The sequence below is a fragment of the Canis lupus genome, chromosome 11 (assembly GCF_048164855.1).
Source record: "Canis lupus baileyi chromosome 11, mCanLup2.hap1, whole genome shotgun sequence".
In the NCBI taxonomy this organism is placed as follows: domain Eukaryota; kingdom Metazoa; phylum Chordata; class Mammalia; order Carnivora; family Canidae; genus Canis; species Canis lupus.
In genome coordinates this window covers 21,017,366-21,035,880 of record NC_132848.1, presented here as the reverse complement: position 1 = coordinate 21,035,880, position 18,515 = coordinate 21,017,366, and the positions used below count along the sequence as shown (strand labels likewise).

The 18,515-nt window shown below is 55.7% G+C and overlaps 1 long non-coding RNA gene across 5 annotated transcripts in view; it reads right to left on the bottom strand.

Annotated features, from left to right (window-relative positions):
• Window positions 1-11,384: 11,384 nt before the first annotated feature.
• The window catches only part of LOC140642637 (uncharacterized), a 35,226-nt gene continuing 28,095 nt past the window's right edge, over window positions 11,385-18,515 (bottom strand). For 4 of the 5 annotated variants that reach the window (XR_012039054.1, XR_012039057.1, XR_012039055.1 and 1 more), the window contains one exon: window positions 11,385-13,236. This is a non-coding gene — a long non-coding RNA (uncharacterized lncRNA). The remainder of the gene's footprint in view (window positions 13,237-18,515) is intronic. The other variant, XR_012039058.1, reaches the window with a different exon arrangement.

Genomic DNA, 18,515 nt, shown 5'->3' with positions numbered 1-18,515 from the left:
GGGCAGGCGTGTGGGAGCTCGTGGTGATGATGCCCTGCACCCCGAACGAGGGACGGGGTAAACCAAGTGGAGGCACCCAGTCAGGCCTCCAGGTCACGGATGGGTCGTCCTCCCCCTCGGCCTCCCTCCCCCTCCTCCCTGCCTCTCCCACTCCTCACCAGGAGTGGCAGGCAGGCTGCAGAGCTGGCTGCCCCGGTTCCTCCCCTGCTGACACGCTCCTGGGCCCGTCAAGACATAGACCCTTCCTTGATTCCGGGCTGGCCTTCGTGACTTCGTCGCCCTCCCCGTCTGCCGCCGTCCGCAATGCCAGCAGGAGTCCCCTCCCCGGCTGCTGGTGTAGAGGCCCTGGGCCGTCCTGATGGAGGGCTGTCCTCAGGGGCTCCGTGTGCAGACGGGCAGGCGGTGGCCGGGCCCAGTGCTGGCCCCGTCACCCCCTGCTCTGACCCTTTGACCTCCCAGGACTCAGTTTCCCCCCTTACAGAACGGAGGCACTCATGGCTCAGGCTGAGGCAGCTCTGGTGGGGACTCCATGAGGGAAGTGAGGGTGGAAGACACGGCCTCCGCGATGGTGTTTGATGGGGCACGTGGGACCGAGGGGGCATGGGGACACTTTCCGTACTCAGGGGACGGCCGGGGGGTGGGCTGGGAGGGAGCTGCGGGACATAGGGCCTTGCCCATCCCATCTACACCCCACACGGGATGTGGATCTCCCGAGCAGGGAGACGAAACAGGCAACATTTCGTGCTCGGTGGCCCTCCAGGCGACATTTATTCTCCCCAGTCCTGCTTGTTTTCCTCCAACGGCCCAGCAGGTGGTGTGACCCAAGGGCCCCAGGACCCGTGCAGTTGACCCGGAATGGACCTGTGAACCCGTCCCCGCCTCCCGAGGGCCGGCCTGCTTCTAGCGGCTGGAGGGACACCCGCGCTCAGGACCGTCCTCGGGACACGCAGGGCGTGCACTGTCCAGGCCGTGGGCCGCCGCCGGGGACCCCAGGGCAAGGCCATGTCCCTCAAGGAACAGAGCGTAGTCTGAAGCACAGATATAAAAGTGGCACCTGCTGGCTCTTCTAGCTCTGCACGGAGTGCCCACCCATGGGGGCCTGACCACCGCAGGCGTCCCGGCCGCAGGCCCCAAGGTGCCTGGACGTGGCCTTTCTGATGGAGCTAGAACCTGTCCATTCTTCACTCAAAGGGGGAACAAGAGTCGAGCCAAAGGGAGGCCCTGGGAGCAGGTGACAAGCAGAGCCCAGAGCATCCTGCATGCAGCACAGTGGGGTTGCCAGAAATGCCAAAAATGCAAGCGTGCCTGCCCCGGGCGGGACGCTGTAAGCCGGGAGTTGTGGCTGACATGTGTATGCTCTGGGTAATAGCAGAACTTTATACTTGTCGAACACTCAAGTGGGTTTGAGTATTGTCATAAAGTGCAGGGAAATAAAGGAATACTTGATTCTTCATTAAATCCTAGAATGGTCTGACTCTGGGGTAAGTGATTTTAGGACAAATAAAATCAACCATCCAACCAACAAATATTTTCTATGTAGAGATGAGGAAAGTGGGCAATTGGGTGAATTCAACCCAATTAAGCAATTATATCCAAAGGCGTAGATGTGTAAATTGAGCTCAGACCTACTGTAGAATGAATCCTAATAACACCGTCCGAGGTTTTGCCTAATAAATGCCCTTTGCATGAGCAGAGAAGTAAACGGACAGGGAGCTGATGGCCAGTAGAGAAGGGGATGCGTGGTGCACGCCGGTCGGGTGTGCAGGGGAGGGAGCACGCACGCATCACGGGATGAGCCAATGAGAACCAGGCCACCTCAGGAGCAGGGACCTTTGGAGGAGCTGACATTGAGGTGGAGTGGATGTAAAGATTGAAGCTTGAGGGGATCCCTGGGTGGCTCAGCGGTTTAGCACCCCCTTCTGCCCAGGGCGCAATCCTGGAGTCCCGGGATCGAGTCCCGCGTCGGGCTCCCTGCATGGAGCCTGCTTCTCCCTCCTCCTGTGTCTCTGCCTCTCTCTCTCTGTGTCTATCATAAATAAATAAATAAATCTTTTTTTAAAAAAAAAGATTGAAGCTCAGGTCTGCACACGGTTAGAGCTTGCCTGCGATATGACGGGGCACTGGACGCCTTTCCGGCGTCAGGGGCCCGGGAGGCATCCGTGGCTGCAGATGCAGTGGGAGCCGGCGGTGCGGCCACACGGACACGCACACACACGTGCACCAGGGGCCCGGGTGAGCGCCGCTCCTGCCTGCACGGGTGAATGTCGGTGGACACCGCGTCTCTCCTTGTTTGCAAGGGGAATCCAGCGGGAGGAACTTCCACTCCCAGAAGGAATCTTTCTATTTCCAGCCGGAGCAGAGGCTGTCTTGCTCCACATCTCAAGGGAGGCAACCGTCTGAAGGAGGAAAACGCTCTTCTTGGTCTTGGAGACATCCACGCGGGAGGACGGGAGAGGAACAAGGCAGTCCACTGACATTTCAGGGGGGAACCACATCTGTGGCCTCTTTGTTTCGATTTCCGGCTGGAAGCGTGAAGCCGGCCTGCCCACGGCACAGGGTAAGGACATGTGTGTGGGCCGTGGTCACCACGAAGATTCGGCCCCAACGGGAGTGCACTAGTGTCTTGAGCCCAGGTGTTCCTCAGCACCGTCGGGGAGCCCACGCTGACATCTGCCGACGACACCCCGGGGTCACGGCAAAGGTGCCGCGAGGGCCAACGCCCCGTGCTAGTGTGGCGACCATGGGGCATCGCCGACACGCCACTGCTTTGGGACCTTCACAGATAACAGTTCCATAAACCTCAGACCCAGGAGAACGTAAGGGAGCCGAGATCCAGGCTTAGGTTTCCTGAATATAAAGCTTAATTCTTTTTTTTTTTTTTTAAGATTTTATTTATTCACTCATGAGAGACCCAGAGAGAGAGAGGCAGAGACACGGGCAGAGGGAGAAGCAGGCTCCATGCAGGGAGCCCGACGTGGGACTCGATCCTGGGTCTCCAGGATCACGCCCTGGGCTGAGGGCAGACGCTCAACCGCTGAGCCACCCAGGGATCCTCTTAAAGCTTAATTCTTGAGGAGGAGATGACTAATCCTCTGGGGAGCCAACTGGGATTGTTTCCCTCCCTCCATGTGCCCTTGGGGTGCCTCAGACACATTGTGTTGCCCTAGTTGGGCCGCAGGCGTGGGACAGGCAGGCGCAAGCTCTGAAGGGGACACTGGCGCTGGGGTGGCCGTGACCTGGCGGGGCCTGCCGCTCCCCTGACAAGGGGCGCCCCCACTGCTGTGACTCCTCAAGTCGGCCTCCCTCACGTCGTCAAACGTTTGCACTACTAACCCCACAGTTCTTACCCGTGATCACGCCGCCTACAGGTGGGAAGCGGGGGTCACTGCCCCGCAGTCGAGAACTGAAGGAGGCGGATGTGTGCCCGCGCCCATCTGGCTCCCAGACGGCACATTCCTTGTCCGCCTTCCACGCGGCCTCCCGACCCGCGGGCCAGGCTCCCTGGTGACCGCAGCGTGCTCCCACCGAGAGGAGCCGGACGCTCACCACCCCGCCACCCACCCACCGGTGGGGTGCCACGTGGAAGCTCCTGGAGGCCCTGGACCCGGAGGGGTGTGCAAGGCTCAGCCAACTCCAAACACAGACCTATCACGTGCGTTTCATCCATTTTCCTGCCCCCCACACAGTCCTTCTTTCAAAAGACTCAGCTGCGACTGTTTCCCGCGATCGTGACTGACCTTATTGCATCTCCGTGATGCCCCAAAGTGGAGCAGAGCCTCCCGGAACGACCTCCTTGCAAAACAGGCAAGTGATATTCCCCCATCTGACACGCAATTCCACGTGCGATCTGTGTCAGGACCGTGATAATAGTTGGCACCACCCTGGGAGGGGGCCCAGCAGCGCCGGGCGAGCCAGACCTGGCGGGTGTATGGGTGACGACCCCCCCGGCTGCTTGCTGGTAAAGGACTCACAAACGGGCAAATGCAATCTGGACGGGACCCAGGGGGGCGGGGGTGGGGGTCAGATCCTGTGAGGGTCGTTAGGGTCGCAGGGAGCCACGACGTCCCAACGCGGCCCTGTGCCGCCCACCCCGGGAGCATCCCCAGCTGCGGCTCCCTCGTCCTCACGGCCAAGCCATAGAAGAGCCTCTGCCCGGGGTGCCGGGCGCACAGCACGGTCACGATTGTCGGTCATGGTGGCCTTGTTCTTCTCTATTAATCTTGGTTGCAAGGATGACTGACTGTCCGGTCGGTAGGTCAGGCCCGACGGAGCTCTCTGCTGAAGTATCTGGCCTTCAGGACACCAAGGGCGCATCTCCTGTCACACGCTGGGCCAGGTGGCCACCCCTGCCGGCTTCCTCTCAACGCGCTCACCGGCGGGGAGCCGAGTCCACAAAGCGTCCCTGCCCGGCCCTGCGCCCACCCCACGGAGCCACAGTGCAGGGCCCCTCACAGAACCATTCCTGTCTCCCCAAAGGTCCTCGGACCTGGTCCTGGCCCCCAATACCCTGCCAAACGCATTCATCACGGGAATTAGAGACGAGGTGCTGCAGACGCCTTTTCGCTCACCGCTCACGCTCTGTTGAAAGCAGGACCCTGGGGGCAGGGGGAGCGTCACCCTGGCCTGGTGGCCAAAGGGGTGAGCGCAGGGGGGTGGGCAGAGAGAAAGGAGCCTGAGGGAGCCGTGGCTATGTCCCTTCCCTATTATTCAGGGCTCTCTGCGCAGAGAGGGGCCTGCTCAGGGCTTCAGGCAGAGCCGGGAGGGCGGGTTCCCGGAGTCCCGGGTCAGGTCCACGCCATATGGACCCGTTTCCACGAAGAAGCTTCCATCACATCCTGCAGCCTGCCCCTGAGCGTCTCCCCAAGGATGGCAGGTGGGGGCGTCCCCACGGGCAGTGCCCTCCAAGGGGCGGCTGAGGCCTCTGCTCAGGGCCTGTCTCCTCGTTCCCCCGAGGCTCCCACTAGGCAGGATTTCTCCTCCCTCCTAGCAAGGGTTCTGCTCACGGGGCAGGCTTTCCCCAACCCGGAAGGCTCTGCAGAAGCGTCCCTCAGGGTCCTCATCACTTTAGAATCCAACAGGGGCCCCCGGGGGGCTCAGCGGTAGAGCGTCTACCTTTGGCCCAGGCCTTGACCCTGGGGTCCTGGGATCGAGTCCTGCATCGGGCTCCCTGCAGGGAGCCTGCTTCTCCCTCTGCCTGTGTCTCTGCCTCTCTCTGTGTCTCTTATGAATAAATAAAATCTTTTTAAAAAATTTAAAAAATAGAACTCACCAAGAGAAAGAGGTGCAGGTGGGTATCACCCCCCAAACTCCAACACACAGCGTATTTCCTGCAAACACTTGGTCATGACACCTGACAAATAGCCTGAGTTTCGGAAACAAGAGTATCAAGGAGGCCGCACGACCTGTGGCACAGGCAGGGGGCAGGGAGCGCGTGTGGCGCTGGCTGGGAGGGACACGAGGCGGCTGCCCTAACCCTGCTCCTCCTGGCCTTGTTTGGAAAATTGTCAGGATCCAGAGACGGGGATGGGGCGGGGATGACGTCTTACCGCACAGACTCCTGAGGTGCCTCCTGCTGCACAGTCTCAAGGAGGCCCCGAGAGCCTGGCAAGTGCTCGACTGAGGGGCTGGGGGACCCCAGGAGGGGCCCTTGCATCCGGGATGTGGTTTGCTCTGGTCCAAAGCCCCGGCTGAGAGCCATCTACCCGCAGGCCAGCAGGCTGAGGGAGAGAGAACCTCGGAGGCAGGTGAGGACATGGCCGGGAGTCCAGGTGAGCAGGGGAAGGCTTCGGCCCTGGCGTCGGGCTCTGAGGGATGAGAGGGCCCCTCACCAGCAAAACTGGGCAGAACGAGGATGGAACGGCACAGGTCAATTCCCTTAAAGCTGGGGCGGGGAAGGGCTGTATCTTCACGGCACGTAGGACTGAAATAGTCTTCCCCCGTCGCAAGGAATCGACCTTATGGGAAAGCACCCCGGACACGGCATGGCCCAGAGCCACCCTCAGATGTTGGACATGCAGGACGATAGCCCGTGGCCTCCTGACAACAGGGGAAGGGGCTCCCGGGCACGCTGGCCACGCGGCTGGGCGGCAGGTGCAGCACGATCCCCGTGCACGGGCCGGGAGGGTGGGCGTGGGGGGCAGAAACACCCCAGAGGGGAGCCCTGCAGGCGGGGGCCACTGCGGGCGCGAGTGGGGTCTACAAAGGTGCTCTTAGGGCCCCGTGAGCAAAGGACAGGCAGCTGTGTGAACCCCGGGGGCTTGGGGCAGACCGGGCTCTGGGGGGCATGTCTGTCGATGCAGCAGAGCCAAGGGCAGAAGCCAGGGAACCCGCGGGAACAGGCTCAAGAGCAGGCGCAAAGGAAGAAGGCCTAGGACCCAACACCTTGGCCTCCGCAAGGGAGAGGACAAAGGGGATTTCACGGCAGGTCAAGGTGAGCAGCTCAGTTTCGTGGCTGAAGAACAGGAGCAAAGAGAGGCGGTGGGGCTGCCAGCAAAGATACCTGATCCGTTCCCTGGAGCCCAGCGACCGGGGGGCAGGGGGGGCGGATAGCAAGAGCTCGCCGAGGAGGGATGGAGCCCGGGGCCTCGGGGGCAGCGGCGAAGGTGGGGTGGGAGGCAGGGCCTCTGGGCAGAGACCAGCGTGGGACGCAGTGACAGCGGCCTGAGCGACTCCAGAGCATCAGCGACTGGTAGGCCACCCTGGGCCCGCAGCACGGCGGCCACGAGGAAGGAGGAGGCTGTCGGGCACCAGGAACTGGGAAGCTTCAGTTCAGGGGACCCACGGAGAGGCAGCTTACACAAGTGGAGGCTGAGAAGCTCACCTTGCGGATTTTTACCCAAGTGGACTCTGCTCTGTCCCTCCCCTCGGACAGGGTGACAGCTGTGATGTCACAGCCACCTTCCTGCAGGAAGGTCTATTCCAGCCACTCGGGCTCCCCACAGCTGGACGCCAGGGTCAGCACCCGTCGAGGCCGGGCCCGGAGCACGTTGCTCTGTCCTGTGTCCAGCCACCAGTGAGCCGCCTGGTCAGCCCCGCTGCGACTCTGCTTGGGACACCTGGTGATCTGCCTGGAGCTCCCCAGGTTCCAGGAGCGTGGGGTGGGCTCTCGCCGTGAGTGTGTCTCTCTCTGCTCATATTTCCACTTCTCAGGAGGACACCAGTCTTGGGGGGCAGGGCTCACCCAGTGGCCTCCTCTTAACTTACCCCCGATTCCAAATAAGGTCACGTCCCACCTAAGAACTTGGCACAGCTCAGCTGTGACGAGGACCCAGCCCAGGATGAAGGGGAGCCCTCAGCTGTGGAAGAGATGTCCCGGGTAAGAAGCCAGGACAGCCGAACCCTCCGCACACGAGCATCGCCCCCCCCTCCCCGGGGCCACCACCAGCGCAGGGAGCAGCAGACACCCCTCTGGATGAGGGACGCCCCTGGGACCTTCATGCCCACCCACAGCAAACCTTGTCCGCCCGCGCTTACAAGCCAAGACCGTGTGGACGCGGACGCTTCCCAGGCTATGCTCCCCTGGTCCCCCAAAGGCTGCTCCCAGGTTTTTAATTGAATGTTCTCAAATTTTGTACTCGAGACCGGAGGCACTGAGCTCTCAGAGGGCATGATTTTACAAATTGGAGAAAAAATAAAATAAAATAAACGGAAGGTCTTCTGTTCCCTCCCTGCCCCCGCTTACACCTTACGGCGAGTCCAGTGTGGGCAGGCCAAGCCCCAGAAGCCTGTGACCTGGTGTACGAGCCCAGAGGCGCCACGTGGGGCCTTGGCATCCCCACAGCATGCTCACTTCTCGTGCAGGCATCAGGGTGCCCGAGTGGGGCCAGGGACCCCCAGGACCCAGCATCCTGACCCCCGCCTTCCCCCTTCCCCGAGGCTGGGTGCGTTTGCCAGAGGCTGGGCTGACTTGCTTTAAGTGTGTGTGACTCATGCCCGAGGGCGGAAGGGCTGCCGTCAGCAGGCCGTGCCGAATCTGGGTGCCTGGCTCATGGTGTGGACGGCCAGGCTTCTGCCCAACACACGCACGGGACGAGGCTTTGGCGCACTCCCCTCTGCGAGCTGTCAGATCCGCCCCGCACTCACTCCCCAGCCCCCGAGGGCCCAACCAGACCCACCTGACACCTCTAGGGTCTCCCACCTGGGTCTCGCGGAGTTGCAAAGATGCAAAGGAAAGCTCGGACCTGCTTGCTGCCTCAGTGTCCCGCGTGGAGGAAGCCCGGCGCTGCCCACCCACCTCCTTCCCTGAAACGCTTGATGTGTAGCTTTCTCGGAGACCCAGGTCTCCAGCGGGGTGGGGACTCGCGGTGGGGATGCTGGACGTCAGCCAGTCACACATGCCAGTGGACAGAAGGTCGTAATGTCTTTAAGAGGACCCCCCTCCCCCGTTTGGACCACGGGCCTTGCTGTTTGCAGCTTGTGCCTTTAAGCCGAGCAAAGGACACACTCTGGTCCTGACCGCCTGTACCCCGGTGGTTTCTCCTTTATTAAAACCACAGGTGCGCCCGTATCTGGCGGTGCCCCCTTCCGCTCCATGCAGCCCGGTGGGAGTCTGTGCTCGCTGGAGTGGCCGAGTGCGTGGGTGGGGACCACGAGGCCCCTCCAGACTCTGAGAAAGTGGACCGGATCCCGAGTGAAGGGGTGACACGTGGCACCATTGTTCCCCTCTTTGACAAGTAAGAGATCCCGTGAGCCTGGGAGCTTTATTAGAATACAGGGAAGGAGTTAGCTCCATCCCACCTGTCAGGGCTGGTGAGGAGGCACCTCCTCTGGTCTCCTCTGTGAAGTCTTGCGATGAGGCCGCGTTTAACCACAGTCTCTCATAAGCGCGAGGCAAGAGCAAACGAGAATAGAAGTGACACAAGTCGGTGGGCGGGCAGGAAACCTACCTGCACATGGCACCTCGCAGCAAAGACAGGTCAAAGCCCTGCGGCGACCCTGGGCAAGTCCCTGGGGTCGGGGTCCTCATCCGCACTAGATGGAAACTTCAGACGAGGCCCTGGATTTAACAGACCCGCAGCCACAGAGGATGGACAAGGGGTCCGTGAGAACCACAGCCTTCTTCCCGAGCCTCACGGACACTCGTGTCCCTTGTGACGTTAAAGTGATACCCAAACTAAACCTGCACATGCATGCTTACGGCGACACCATTCTCCACATCCCAGAGGTGGACACAACCCAGAAGATGCTCAGATGATGAGTAGAGAAACAAAATAGGCGCTTGCCATGCAACAGAGCATGTGGCACCGACAAGGGCTACAATGAGGGGAACCTTGAAAACGTGGAGTTCGGTGAAAGGACCCAGTCACTAGAGACAGCGCGTCCCACGATTCCTCCGATAAGCGGTGTTCAGAGGTGGCAAATCCATGGACCCGGAGAGTGGGTTCATGTCCGCCAGAGGCTGGGGAGGCAGCGAATGGTTGCCAGAGTGTAGGTGCAGGTTTCTGTCTGGGGCGATGAAGTGTGGAAGCAGACAATGGTGATAGTCGTGTGACCTTGTGAATGCACCACCTGTCACTACTCGTACACATCCCATTGTGTGTATTTTACCACGACCAAAGTGACTCCTATACCCAAGCGTCCATGGATAGAAGAATGGGTGAATGGGTAAAGAAGATGTGCTGACCGCTCAGCCATAATGTAGAACGGGATCCTGCCGTTGACAGCCACAGGAATGGACCTCTAGGGCATTATGCTAAGTGAAATAAGTCAGACGAGAAGGAAAATACTGAATGATCTCACTTCCAAGAGGAATCCAAAAAAAAAAAAAAGCAAGTAGCAAAGTTCACAGACACAGCACAGACTAGTGATGCCGGGGGGGGAGGGGGGGGGAAGCAAAAGAGGCGAAAGAAGCGGCCAAAGGTATAAACTTCCAGTTATAAAATCACCAAGTCAGGAGGATAGGAGGGATGTGCAGCATGGCGACTGCGGCTAACACCGTGTCGTGTATTTGAAAGTTGCCAGGAGGTAAAGTCTTGAAAGTTGTCATCACAAGAAAAAAATGTCTGCAACTATGTAGGGTGACAGGTGTTAATTAGATTCACCATGGTGCTCATTGTGCAGTGTATACGAATATGAAGCATCCCGTTGTACCCCTAAGTAATGCAGCGTTAGATGCCAATCGTACCTCAATAAAAATAAATAAACAACAAATAAAAATGGAGACTAATATACGGGTGTTATTTGTCGAGTCTGTCCACACCGGGCGCTGTGCTGAATGCTGTTGTGCTTTCTCTTTTTATGTCCCTGAGATCCTATCCCTGTTTCATAAATGAAGATGCAGGGCAGTGAAGCTGTCTGCTTGGTAGGAAACAGACCCCGGATTCTAGCCCAGGTCTATGCAACACCCAAATCCAGTGTCACCCACTAGGTGATGTGTTTCAGTCCTGAACACAGAAGGGCTTCATGGTCAACTAATTTGGGGAAGCCTTCGTTACATGGGTTAGTTAGCCTGATGGACCCATTTTAGAGCCTTAGAAGTGCTAAGGAGCATTTCGAATCTCCAAGAGAAAGACCTAAGGCACTATTTTTGTTATTTCTCAGGCCACCTGTCACTACCTGAGGGGCGTTTGGCAAACACTGGTCTCAGCCCTGCTTTGCTTGATTGCACCACGGAAGGAGAGGACGGACCTGAGTCCAAGGTGACAACCAGTAGAAAGGAGCAGGTGCTTAGTCAGGAAGTGGATGTGGAGAGGACAGAGACAAAGGACCCCCTAGGGAGCCACATCAAGTTATTCAAGATCAAAAAGCTGCAGAAATAATGCAGTGAAGGAGGCAGATCTTAGCAGGCAGATTCCATCATTGAATGAAACCTTGGAGGCCATCTAGTCCAACAATATCCATCCACCTTCCCATGCACCCACTCACTTACCCACCTGTCTACCCACTCACCACTCATTCATTCATCCATCCACTTATCCATTCATCTAGCCTTCCTTTGATCCACCTGCCTACTTATCCATCATCCATCCATCTATTCGTCATCACCCACCTACTGATCCATCCATCCATTCACTCACCCACTCATTCATCCATCCATCTATCCATCGATCTATCCATCCATTCATCCACCAGCCTACTTATCCATCACCCATCCATCCACCCATCCACTCACCCAACCACCTAGCCATCAGTCCATCCATTGATTTATCCATCATCTATCCATATATGCATCCATCCACCTACCTGTCCATCTGTTCCTTCACAACATGTTATTTGAGGGCCTTCAATGCATGCATCATAGTTCGAGTAACTGGAGTTTTAGTAGTGAAAAAAGAAATTCTTTCCCTCTACAAGGAAAGAAAGACAAAAATAAAGACACACACGTGTATAATATATTGGAGGTATCCAAACTGTGAAGCAAAATAACCAGTGATAGGAACCAGAAAGTGATGATAAAACTCTTGCTTTTAATCAGTCATTCCCAGTGGAAATCCTTCTTAATTGAAAGTTGTCCTTTTTTTTAAGATTTTATTTATTAATTCATGAGAGACACAGAGAGAGGCAGAGACACAGGCAGAGGGAGAAGCAGGCTCTCTGCAAGGACTCCGATGCAGGACTCCATCCCAGGTCCATGGGATCACGCCCTGAGCTGAAGGCAGACACTCAACCGCTGAGCCACCCGGGTGTCCCGAAAGTCTTCCTTAATGGAACCGAAATCAATCTACTCTAGGTTTTCGCTCTTGGTGCAAACTTTGCTCTCTGAGATGCTCCTCTATCCTTTGCCAGGTATCCAGGAATCTGATTGGAACCTCAGTGAGCCTTCTCTGGCCTGCATGAGGTTCATGACCTCTGCTCTCCCTGACTGCTCACCACTCACTCAGTGTTCAATCTACGTTCACTGGATGACTCCTGGGACCAGATTCTGTGTGAAGGCTTCACTGTACAAAATTGAGTGAGGCAGAGACCTTGGTTTTGAATTGTTCAGAGTCACAGGAGGAAGAGAAATAATTACAACAAAATGTACAATGGACATATGTAGGCATGCTCTACCCAAGACTCCATTGCTGCATCAGCCTCCAATTAGCCTCCCAGACTCCAACTGGGCCTTCCCAAAGGCCCTGTCCAGTGGAGGATCCAGAAGGTTCTTTTTCGAACATGAGCCAATAGACAAGAGCACGTCAATGGTGTGTTTGTGGGAGGGTGGAGCAGAAAGTAAGTAAATTATGACAAATCTACTTGACGGGCTATTAGGCAGCATTTACAGTCATTGTGAAAAGTTCCATGTAATAAAACAAAAAGGGCTTTTCATATAACATTGAGTACAAACATAAATTGCCAAATTGAGTGTGTACAGTAGCATGACAGTGTAGGGTCTGTGTCTGTCTGTTTGTGGAAGGAGCTGGGGTTTGCTTACACTGAACGTGGCACATGAGAACAGGTCCAGAGTGCAGAGGCACCCCATGTCCGTGTTCAGGGGCCAGGAGCAACCTCCCATGTGCAGCATCTGAAGACACTAAGGAGATCCCGGGCACAGCATGAGTTCTCCAGTTGAAGAAGAAGTCACGTTTACCCCAAAGATAACCCCACTGCCCAAAGTCCATTGGGAACAGGCTGCCATTTGCAAACTCACCAAGTAAGGGCTGGGGCTGGGCTGGAGCTCCGTGCAGGAGCAGGTCTCTCATCCGAGGTCAGGAAGACTCATAGGGAGACACAGGTGCCTTCCAGGCTTCTGCTGTGCGGCATGGTCACTTCCTCCTTCAAGTGGGCTGGGGGTCCCGCTCAGTGTTGAGTCCTGTGGGCTGAGGCGACCACGTGCTCTGCAAGGGCAACCCTGGAGCATCTAAGTCACCGAGGTGCTGCTACTTCCCAGGGTCTAAACAGCACAGAGGAACTCTGGCCACAGGAACTGCTCCAATTGGGGGCTGCATGGAATAGAAATAAAGCCAAGCATGGGAGAAAGGACATGTATGCAGCTCTGGCTGGATCTTGAACGAAGCAGATGATTCCTTGTCTCTGAAGAGCTTTTGCCATGGATGGGATGGGGTTGAGGGCTCAAAGAAACAAGAGACAGCCTTCTGTCACCAACAAACGCACAGCCTAATGAGGATGGCAAGAATGACAGCAGCCAAGCCGGTCCCTCTGGGTGTTGACTGGCACCGGCCCCTGTGCTGTGGGCCCGAGGAAATGGCAGACTGGGGCAGGACCACCCCAGGAGGACCTCAGAGGAGCACCACGTGACTTGAATTCCAAGAGATCTTCATCAGCTGAGTGACAAGGCAGGTGCATCAAGGGCCGACTCTGAAAACCAAGGACAGGGAGCCTGCCCTGGGGAAGACAGTCACTGGGCCCTGGGCGCTGGAGGATGCTAGGAGGGGTGGATGAGGCGCCCAAGGGCAAGGACAGGGGTGTTAGGGGTAGGGTCTCAGGGTCAATGTGGGAGGCTTGCCGGTGAGAACACCAGCCTGGGCCTACACCTCCCTGGAGTGGCGGCTCTCCATTCTCCACTGAGACATGCAGTGCGATGGGAGCATGCACACGCACACGCACACACACATGTACACACTCATGCACACACAGCCACAGACACAGGTACACACATGCACAAACATGAACACATGTGCACACATAGTCACACACATACCCAGATGCATACACTTACTCATACACATGAATTCACATGTGTGTACAAATGTGCAAACACACACATAAACTCACACAAATGCATACACTTTTGTGCATGTGCACATGCGTGTGGATATATACATCCTCTTGTGTGTGCACATGCACATGGATGCTCAAACGTGTGTATGCACGTACATACTTTTGTGCTTACACATACTCGCAAATATGCACATGCACACATATGCTCACACACTCACACATATGTATACTCACATGCACACACACACACACACACTGAACCTCAGGCTGACGAGGAGAAGGGCACCTGCCCTGTTGGTGTGAGCCGTGGAAGCAGCCCGGCCTGGCAGCCCGCAGTCAGAGCTCAAGCCCCTGCACCTGGGTGTCACAGCATGAATCATCACCTATGTGACTGGCTGCCAGGGGACAGGCAGTGTCGGACACACGAGGACACTTTGGCATGCTCCCTTTTTGTAGTGAGCCTGACCGCAGAGAGCCGCTAGGGAAGCCTTCTGGTCTGGGAGGGAGAGGAAGGGGCAGCTGGGGGAGGGAGGAAGAGAAGGAGGGGAGCCTCTCCTCCCTGGCTCTGGCCCTAGCTCCTGCCCTCCAGCCCCTGGGCCTGGACACGGGGACCCCAGCGTCCTGCGCAGCCACTCACTCTCGATCAGTCCCATCAGCTACATGAGCGAAGCGACTCTCTCTCCTTAACAGCTGAGGCCCGGCACTGGGCGGGAATTGGGGGGTGGGCAGCTCACCAAAGGGGAGCAAAATGGAGCCCAAAGTGGAGCATGAGGGATCCCTGGGTGGCGCAGCGGTTTGGCGCCTGCCTTTGGCCCAGGGCGCGATCCTGGAGACCCGGGATCGAATCCCACGTCAGGCTCCCGGTGCATGGAGCCTGCTTCTCCCTCTGCCTGTGTCTCTGCCTCTCTCTCTCTCACTGTGTGCCTATCATGAATAAAAAAAAAAAAAAAAAAAAAAAAAACAACAAAGTGGAACATGAGATCATCTGGGATCCACCCCCAAGTTGGTCCTGGGAGGGAAGAAGTTTCTGGAATAGACCGCTGGGGGTTGCTGTGGACCAGGCCCGGCGGCTCGGTGGCAACTTCATCCCTGCCCGCAGAGAGCGGGGTGGGCAGGCCCCAGCTGGCTCCCTCTGAAAGCAGCTGCCCGATTCCCAGGCCAGCCTGGACACGGAGCTCCTTCTCCAGGGGCCTCCTGCCCAGGGCCGGGCGCCCAGGGATTATCCCGCTTGCAAAGGGCCTCACGGGTGTTGGCGGCTTTGGCAGTTACTGAAAAGGAAGCATGGTTACTATTCATGTCTTGTGTTGAGAAATCTCTATAAAGTTTTACAGCCGCAAATGTAAAAGGGGTTTTTATCAGCTCGACATCCTTCCCTACTTTCCTGCCCCCACCCAGAACCTCGCCTTTTGTCTCCAGCCGCCCGAGAGTGGGGGTCTTCAGACAGCTGCCGCTGTGCCCGGGGAGGTGTGGAAGCACCTGCAGGGAATGTGGAGCCGATCTGCGAATCCCACCCAGCAATCCCACCCGAACCTGTGTGGTCTTGTCCTTCATCCACTTCCAGCCCCACAAAGGAGGCCAGTGTCTCTGCCAGCTTCATTCCCAAGCTGGACAAGTGCACTTGGAAGGCCAGGTGCTCAGAACACAGATGTGAGCGTGGTGGACATTTATTTTCTGCGCGAAAATAGAAAGATGCAATAAGAAAGCAAATCAATGCACATACAGGGAGCGGGTCTGGCTCAAGAGGACCCCGTGCTGGGCTTCGTGCTCTGCGGTGCGGTCTTGAGATGTGTCATAAATGTGAACACGCTCTCTTCTTGCATGAGGCCTGACAGGGTGAGGAGCAGTGTGAGGGCTGGGGCGTCGGGCTGGGGAGGACAGCGGTACTCCCCGCAGGGTGGTGGGGAGGCAGCTCGAAGAGGGAGGTCCCTGCAGAGAGCCAGCATGCATGCACGGCAGGACCAGAGGAGCTTGCAGAGTTTGAGGAGAAGCAGAGAGGCCACATGGCTGGAACAGGGCCGTCCAGCGGGTGAGCCCACGGGGGCCCAGGAGGAAGGACCAGAGAGGCCCAGGACTCGCCAGCCAGGGCCAGGGCCCGGGGCTTTAGTTTAGGGATAGCGCAAGCTCCAGAGGTGTGGAGCAGGTGAACAGCAGTATCTGATCTTTTCTCTTACAGACCAGCCTGGCTGCAGAGCAGGAAACAGAGTGGGAGGGCGGGCGGGGCAGGGAGCTGTGCAGACGGCGGGCTCTGCAGGTTGGAGAGCGTGCAACTCTGAATGTGTGGGTGCAGAGCAGGAGGCATGAGGAGTGAGGGAAAGGAGCCCGCGGAGGCCTGCTCACAGCACTCAGATCAAAGTCACAGCTCTCGGCCCTCACGCCCACCCGCAGTCCACCTGCAGAGCCAGCGTGCCATCCTGACTCTTCCACTTCCCATCACACACGTTAGGTCACAGACAGACACAGCCAGGACAGGTCCTACAGCCTTGAACTAGGGCAAGCACGTGGCTCAGCTGAGGAATCCTGGGACAGAATTCTACCTACAGAAAGTCTCAGCACGAGGCCATATTCCAACCAGACCTTGCAATGCCATCCGCCTCTTGTGCTCATGGCGGCCTGTCTCCACTGTGCCATGGGGCCAGGAAGGAAGGAGGGTGGAAGGCAAGTCAGCAGCAAGGAACCTGGCGCCAGCGGTGAGCATCTCTCTCCCACTGGGGGGGGGCCGTAGTGAAGCACCTGCCAGGGTGCTGGGATCCCACTGGAAAAATACAGTTCATCTCCAGCATGAAAAGAGCTTAAGGATCGTCACTCCTATCTTCACAATATGAAAATACAATGAGCAAATTGAAAATCAACAACTTAGGTCTATCAGAGAATTGAGGCCCCACGGCACAGTGCCGCCCTGACAACCGAAGAGAGAGACAGGGAGGCAGAGAATCACAGCTGAGGCTGGCTTCCTGGGAGCAGGAGCTGCGGGCCAGGATCCGGTAGGACATTCATGCAAGGATGGATGCAAGTCTGGAGGCTGCCCCTGGAGGGCTGAAAACTGCTGGGGGCCCAGGTTTTGTGGCATTTCTCTCAGCTGGGTCTTAGGGTGAAAGTCCTAAGACGAGTGCACTAAGGAAGGACGGGGCAGGGGAGTGGGGGGAGTGGCCAGCTATGCCTGAGGGGTTCTGTTCTCCCTAACGAAGCCTGCCTGTCCTCAAGGGAAGCTACTTTCCCAGAGCCTGACCTGACTTCTAGCACTCTTATCTCAGTAAGGGGAGAATAAACAGATAAAAAGCACATCTGAAGGTCATAGCTCAAGAACTCAGGCCCACTAAGAAAAAAAAAATTAAACATGGGGTGCCTGGTGGCTTAGTCAGTGAAGCATCCACCTTCAGTTCAGGTCATGATCCCAGGGTCCTGGAATCGAGTCCCAGGTCAGGCTCCCTGCTCAACGAAGACTCTGCTTCTCCTCTCCCTCTACCTCTCTCCACCCCCACTCATTCTCTCTCTCTCTCTCATTCTCAAATAAATAAATAAATAAATAAATAAATAAAATCTTTAATTTTTTTTTAATTTAAAAGTCAAATGTAATCATAAAACCATGAAACACTTGCCTTCCTCAATACCTTATTACCAATCAGGCTCCAGTATGATGGTGGAGGGGGGAGGGTGGTTAAAGAAGAAGGAGCGTCAAGATACAGACTCTATTTAAGAAGGAAGTGTTAGGGAAACCCAGAAGCAATGGGGGCGGGGGGCGGCAAACGAACAAAGGAACTGGAGCCTCTGGCACATGAGCAACCACCAAACACAGTCCCACTCTCCGGCAGAACAACTTAAAACCTCACTCTAAAAGCCTGATTTCCTCAGTTCCTATTACCAGATATGCCATTTCCAGCTTTCAAGAAAAAATATTAAAAGGCATGCCAAAAGGCAGACAAAACCACAGTCTGAAGAAACAAAGCAGACTCAGACACTGCACAGATGCTGGAATTATCAACCTGGGAATTTAACACATCTATGATTAATATGCCAAGGGCTCAGTGGAAAGAAGACAACATTCAAGAACAGATGGGTAATTTAATGATAGAGATGAAAACTCAAAGAAAAAAAATCAAAGGGAAATTACATAAATCAAAAACAATTTAACAGAAATGAAGAAATGCCTTTGATAGGCTATCAAAGTAGACCAGACATGGCCAAAAAAATAAATAAATAAATCAGTGATCTTAAAGATACATCAATAAAAATTTGCAAAATGAGGGCAGCCCAGGTGGCTCAGTGGTTTAGCACCACCTTCAGCCTAGGGCCTGATCCTGGAGACCTGGGATCAAGTCCCATGTTGGGCTCCCTGCATGGAGCCTGCTTCTCCCTCTCACTGTGTCTCTGCCTCTCTCTCTGCCTCTATCTCTCTCTATGTCTCTCAGGAATGAAATATTTTTGAAATTAAAAAATAATAAAAATAAAATAAAATAAATAAAAATAAAAATTTGCAAAATGAAATAGAAATAAGAAAACAACGTGGAACAGAATACTCAAAAACTACAGAATAATTACAAAAGAAGTTGTATATGGGTAATGGAATACCAGAAAGATAAGAGAGAGGAAGGCCAGAGAATATGCAATATTTGAGGTAATCATGGCTAAGAATCTACCAAAATTAATCACAGAAACCAAACCACAGATTCCAGAAGCTCAGAAAACACCAAGCATAATAAGCAACCAAACTCTATCTATAGGCTTATTATATTCACACTGCAGGAAACCAAAGACAAAAAGAAACCTTGAAAGAAACAAACCAGAGGAAAAAGCTTACCCTTCATGCAACAAGGATAAGAATTACATTATTAGATTCCTCTCTAAAAACCATGAAAGTAAGAAGAGATTGGAGTCAAATATTTAAAGAGTTGAAAGCAAAATGCACCGATCTGGATGTC